Genomic DNA, 6,519 nt, shown 5'->3' on the forward strand with positions numbered 1-6,519 from the left:
ATATATGTATTTTTGTGTAGTAAAGGCTCGTTTTCATGATTTTATTTTCTTTAATTGATCATACTGGGCTTTCCGAGGCTCCCTGAACTACTCAGTTAACGTTTCAAGCCATGACGTCAGACGTAAGAAAAAAATTAACGGCAGTACCGTTTGACGAGGTCAGAGGTCAAAGAACGGTCGCGTGGCTCTAATGTGACGTATGTATAATAACAGAGATGTAGACGTTGATTAACTGTCAGTTGGTGACGTACAGTTGCTGTTCAAGTGACTGAAAGTTAAGATAACTACGAGTTAAAACGATTAAAAACTGTTTTAACACGAATGAAGATTAAAATACGGCTTCTGTTTTTACCTGTGGTAAGTTGTGATGGTGTGAGCAAGATATTCACTGACATACCTCGAAAATGTATATATTTTAAATGCTAATGCTAGTTTACTGTTTTAGCAGGTAATCCAGCTGTATGCTAGCTGCCCAGTATCAAGTGGTGGAAAGTAGGTAGCGTTGTTTTAACATTAATTAACTTATTAAATTCTAAATTGTGTCATATTCTGCTTTAACAACACTTGATCTTCTTCCAACACTACAAAAGGCAGAAAAAGTTTGCTTCTACCTCATAAAGTGACCTGGACATCTAGAAGCTTAAGACCTGGACATTTTGCAGTGGAACAGGTGATGAGCAAACCAGAGCAAAATCTACCAAGAAGCCAGACAGACAACTCAGGAGTTGCCTCATGTCTGCTGGATGTGTCGGTAAGCACTTATGTTCTTAAGTGAGCCATAATAACTTTAGTTCAATAGTGATGTCACAGTAGTCTCTCTCTTGTTAGCTTGTTAAGTTACTCAGGAGTAAGACATGAACTAGCTTCTAACTCTGTGGTGGCAGATGAGAGTCTGCCCTTGTGTAAAATATGTTGTCTTGTGAGGCTAATAGCAGGCAAGTCTCAGAGTACTCACTTAGCTAACAAATAATATGCTTTAATTTGAAACTGATATGCCAATTAAGAAAAATTTTGAGGGGTTTGAAGAATGTATTTTGCTGATGTAGTTGTAGTTTCTACTTCTGCTGCTAGATGGCAGTGAAGAGCCACATTTGACTTGAAAATAGAAGATAGTGTTTATTATATAACAAACCATTTTGTGTTCATGTTCATTGTTTCATTTTTCTTGTGTGTGTTTTTCATCTTGTTTTTTTTTTTTTTTCATTTCTCAAAACACTGTTATAGTTTTAATATTATTTGCTTGTTTGTATCAACAGCTCCAGCACCACCCTCAACATTCTGGATTCAAGATGTTTATTGTCATCCTGGTTCTACAAGTACACTGGTGTGAAAATCTTCTGCTTAGAGACTCCACTACAGAAATGGTCCCCCAGGAACAAGGTCAAAGGTAGGCTTAGACCATATGAAAATGTTAAATGTTGCGATTATCCTGATAATCATTAAACTGTTCTTGAATATTGCATCGCAGATGCGTCCTCTGTGTTACAGTGGTAAAGATGTAACAATCTCCTTCAATTATTAACTCAAAAAAGGAAAAGTACAAATGCAAATTTAATGGAACGAGTGGACTTGATAAGTTACAGTACAGTACAGGCGTTACACCAGTGGTCTCATGTACTGCCGTGTTGATAGCCAACCGGAATTCATGCAGCCACCGGTCCCAATCCTGATGATGGTTTTCTACAAAGCAAGCGATCATGGTTTTCAGGGGTGGTAGGCTGTAGTGAGCTTTTGGGCCACACCCCAGATTCACACAGGCTGGACATCAGCTGGCTTGTGAATTGAAGGCCTCGATCTGACACCAGGTAGGTGGGTGCCCCCCAGCGTGTGAAGATGTCATTTTTCAAGATTTGCAACATTTAGTGTTGCGGCGCACCGTTTGTCCGGGGGGGCGGGGTGCGCGAACGCTCGTCAACGTCAGTCCGGTGGGGGGGGGAGACAGACGGTCATCAACTCCGTCAGCCGGGGGACGGACGCTCATCGCCGTAAAAAAAAACCCTGCACTACTATCATCTTGCCAGGTGCTTTGACCTCCGTTGTCTGGAGATGACCAGTATGCTTGACATTAGAGCCTTTATACTGCTGACAGGAAAGGCAAGCACGGACATGACAATGTCCTCCAAATGGGCTGTTGTGGAAGTATGAGAGGAACTCTGGCACCAGCACAGTCAGCACAACCAACTGGTAGTTGAATCAGCTGTACAAAACTTCCTGTTGTTGTTGGTAATGCATGCGACCTGGCATGGGTTGGCAGATTGTTAGCTCCAGGTCTTGGCACAATGTATTGTCCATCTGCATTTTTTCGGTGGCCTGAAGGGAACTGAGTAGATTAGCCCAGTATGACTTGGCAACAGCCACAGACACACACTACTTTCTTGCAGTGGCAGGGCGCGGGACAGAGCATCCTGGACAACATCACAGCAACCATGCTTGTAGTGGACCCAGAAGGAGAAAGCCTGCAGGCAGAGTGTCCATCTGGTGAGGCGGGATGATGCCTTAGGGCAGTTGAATGCCCAGGTCAGAGCACTATGGTCTGTGAACACATCAAATGCTTCCTCTTCAAGGTAATGAACCCACTTTTTGACTGCCCACATCACCGCCAGGCGTTCCTTCTCTGAGGGAGAATACCTCAGTTCAGCACCATGGAGAGCTCTCAAAGCAAAGGCAATGGCTCTTTTTCTTCACCTTCAATGGACTGCATCAGAACAGCTCCTAGCCCCACACCACTGGAGTCACAGTGCACCTGAAAACCAAGGTGTGGCCTCGGCTGCGCTAGCACCGGTTGTGACGGCAATAAGCGCTTTAGATGTTCAAATGCTGCTTGACACTGAGCCGACAATTCCATAACGTCCCTTTATTTTTGAGGTTGTTGAGTGGAGCCACAGTATCCGCTAACCTAGGAAGGAACTTGTGATACCAACCCACCAACCCTAGGAACCTCTGGAGAGTTTTTAACTCTGTGGGACCTGGGTAGGCCATGGTGGCATCATCCCTCATGGGATCAACTTCCAATCCCTTCCCTGAAACTACATGGCCGAAGAAGATGAGTTGAGTCTGTAGGAGATGGTATTTTTTCACATTCAGGATTAGATAGGCCTGGTGCCGTTTCTGAAACACTGCCTCCAGGCCTTGCAGATGTTGCTCTTGCGTTCTGGAGAAGATGATGATGTCATCAATATAAACAAAGCAGATTCTGCCCTGTAGATCCCCAAGACGCGTTCCATCAAGCGTCGGAAAGTTGGACCCAGCATTCCTCGGGCCACACGGCATGACCTTGAATTGGAACAATCCTAAGTGGGGTAATCATGGCGGTCTTCTGGATGCTATCTTCATCCATCGCCACCTGCCAGTAACCACTCTGGAGATCCAGAGAGCCAAAATACTGGGCTCTTTGCACAGACTCCAGTATTTCATGCACTATTGGCATTGGATAAGCGTTGTGATGACTTTTGGCTTTAACTCCCCTGTAGTGTGAAACTCAAAACTTCTCCAGTCTCCTCTGATCGATTGCCACCACATTTTATACACCAGGTGGCCGGTGGTGGTCAACTTTCCACTGTCGACGTGACCGATAATTACTACATTAACATGAGTCTTCTCCATCACCATGCTTCAAGGTGGGTTTCTTGCTGACCAAGCACACAAACTGTAGGCTTCTGGGATGGAATAACCTTTTTGTCTTAAGTTACAGTACAGTACAGGCGTTACACCAGTGGTCTCATGTACTGCCGTGTTGATAGCCAACCGGAATTCATGCAGCCACCGGTCCCAATCCTGATGATGGTTTTCTACAAAGCAAGCGATCATGGTTTTCAGGGGTGGTAGGCTGTAGTGAGCTTTGGGCCACACCCCAGATTCACACAGGCTGGACATCAGCTGGCTTGTGAATTGAAGGCCCTCGATCTGACACCAGGTAGGTGGGTGCCCCCCAGCGTGTGAAGATGTCATTTTTCAAGATTTGCAACATTTAGTGTTGCGGCGCACCGTTTGTCCGGGGGGGCGGGGTGCGCGAACGCTCGTCAACGTCAGTCCGGTGGGGGGGGGAGACAGACGGTCATCAACTCCGTCAGCCGGGGGACGGACGCTCATCGCCGTAAGCCGGGAACTCCTAGCCGTCAGCCGGGGGACGGACGCTCGTCACCGTCACGCGCGGAGTATAGCGCCGCTGACCTAGCGGTATAGCGGCGTAGCGCCGCTGTTCCACCGTCTGGGGAGAACCCTGCTTAGGCAGGAGGCAAAAACGCCTGGGCGCCTCGCCTAAGCCGTATAATGGCAGGGAAAACCCTGCACTACTATCATCTTGCCAGGTGCTTTGACCTCCGTTGTCTGGAGATGACCAGTATGCTTGACATTAGAGCCTTTATACTGCTGACAGGAAAGGCAAGCACGGACATGACTCCAGACATCTTTGTGGACTATTGGCCACCATGCTACCTCCAAGATTTTCCGGAAGGGTCTTCATCCTTCCTAAATGTCCTCCAAATGGGCTGTTGTGGAAGTATGAGAGGAAACTCTGGCCACCAGCACAGTCCGGCCACAACCAACTGGTAGTTGAATCAGCTGTACAAAACTTCCTGTTGTTGGTAATGCATGCGACCTGGCATGGGTTGGCAGATTGTTAGCTCCAGGTCTTGGCACAATGTATTGTCCATCTGCATTTTTTCGGTGGCCTGAAGGGAACTGAGTAGATTAGCCCAGTATGACTTGGCAACAGCCACAGACACACACTACTTTCTTGCAGTGGCAGGGCGCGGGACAGAGCATCCTGGACAACATCACAGCAACCATGCTTGTAGTGGACCCCAGAAGGAGAAAGCCTGCAGGCAGAGTGTCCATCTGGTGAGGCGGGATGATGCCTTAGGGCAGTTGAATGCCCAGGTCAGAGCACTATGGTCTGTGAACACATCAAATGCTTCCTCTTCAAGGTAATGAACCCACTTTTTGACTGCCCAATCACCGCCAGGCGTTCCTTCTCTGAGGGAGAATGAACTCAGTTCAGCACCATGGAGAGCTCTCAAAGCAAAGGCAATGGCTCTTTCTTCACCTTCAATGGACTGCCTCAGAACAGCTCCTAGCCCACACCACTGGAGTCACAGTGCACCTGAAACCAAGGTGTGGCCTCGGCTGCGCTAGCACCGGTTGTGACGGCAATAAGCGCTTTAGATGTTCAATGCTGCTTGACACTGAGCCGACAATTCCATAACGTCCCCTTTATTTTGAGGTTGTGAGTGGAGCCACAGTATCCGCTAACCTAGGAAGGAACTTGTGATACCAACCCACCAACCCTAGGAACCTCTGGAGAGTTTTTAACTCTGTGGGACCTGGGTAGGCCATGGTGGCATCATCCCTCATGGATCAACTTCCAATCCCTCTTCCTGAAACTACATGGCCGTAAGAAGATGAGTTGAGTCTGTAGGAGATGGTATTTTTTCACATTCAGGATTAGATAGGCCTGGTGCCGTTTCTGAAACACTGCCTCCAGGCCTTGCAGATGTTGCTCTTGCGTTCTGGAGAAGATGATGATGTCATCAATATAAACAAAGCAGATTCTGCCCTGTAGATCCCCCAAGACGCGTTCCATCAAGCGCTGGAAAGTGGACCCAGCATTCCTCGGGCCACACGGCATGACCTTGAATTGGAACAATCCTAAGTGGGTAATCATGGCGGTCTTCTGGATGCTATCTTCATCCATCGCCACCTGCCAGTAACCACTCTGGAGATCCAGAGAGCCAAAACTGGGCTCTTTGCATAGACTCCAGTATTTCATGCACTATTGGCATTGGATAAGCGTTGTGATGACTTTTGGCTTTAACTCCCCTGTAGTTGAAACTCAAACTTCTCCAGTCTCCTCTGATCGATGCCACCACATTTATACACCAGGTGGCCGGTGGTGGTCAACTTTCCACTGTCGACGTGACCGATAATTACTACATTAACATGAGTCTTCTCCATCACCATGCTTCAAGGTGGGTTTCTTGCTGACCAAGCACACAAACTGTAGGCTTCTGGGATGGAATAACCTTTTTGTCTTCCTTCTAAATTCTGCTATCAAAATAAAACTAACTTTGACAAGTCTAAACATGGCGGGCCGCCGTAAAACTCACTGAAAAAAGAAGCAAACATACGCAAAGCTCACCCAGCCCGTTTGGCAACTGGATCGCGGGCCCGCAGTAATCCGGTGTTCTTTCAATCCTTTTTTTGGTTTCTGTTGGATTTCTCCTGTGGAGATTCACCCAACAATCCTGCTGGCAACTTCCTCCAAACTCTGATGGTCCCTACCTGTCACGCGCCATCTCCCTGCGACCTTTCCCCTCTCCCCCATTTATCACAGTTGGTAAAAATAAACAGAGCAAAATATAATAATACCAGTCAGGGCTCCAGACTAACTTTTTTTACTAGGAGCACAGTGGCCCCTAAGTGAAAATTTTAGGAGCGCAATCACAAAATTTAGGGGCACACACCGTGAAGCAATTATATTGATTGTGTGTGTGTGTATATATATATATATATATATATATA

The 6,519-nt window shown here is 47.0% G+C and overlaps 1 long non-coding RNA gene across 1 annotated transcript; it reads left to right on the forward strand.

Moving 5' to 3' along the window:
• Positions 1 to 222: 222 nt before the first annotated feature.
• Positions 223 to 1,458, forward strand: LOC115578148 (uncharacterized). The gene is made up of 4 exons (XR_003983387.1): positions 223 to 357; positions 446 to 492; positions 591 to 747; positions 1,257 to 1,458. It is a non-coding gene; the product is annotated as an uncharacterized LOC115578148 (long non-coding RNA).
• The last annotated feature ends 5,061 nt before the right edge of the window (positions 1,459 to 6,519 follow it).

This window comes from Sparus aurata, unplaced genomic scaffold (genome assembly GCF_900880675.1).
Source record: "Sparus aurata unplaced genomic scaffold, fSpaAur1.1, whole genome shotgun sequence".
Lineage (NCBI taxonomy): Eukaryota > Metazoa > Chordata > Actinopteri > Spariformes > Sparidae > Sparus > Sparus aurata.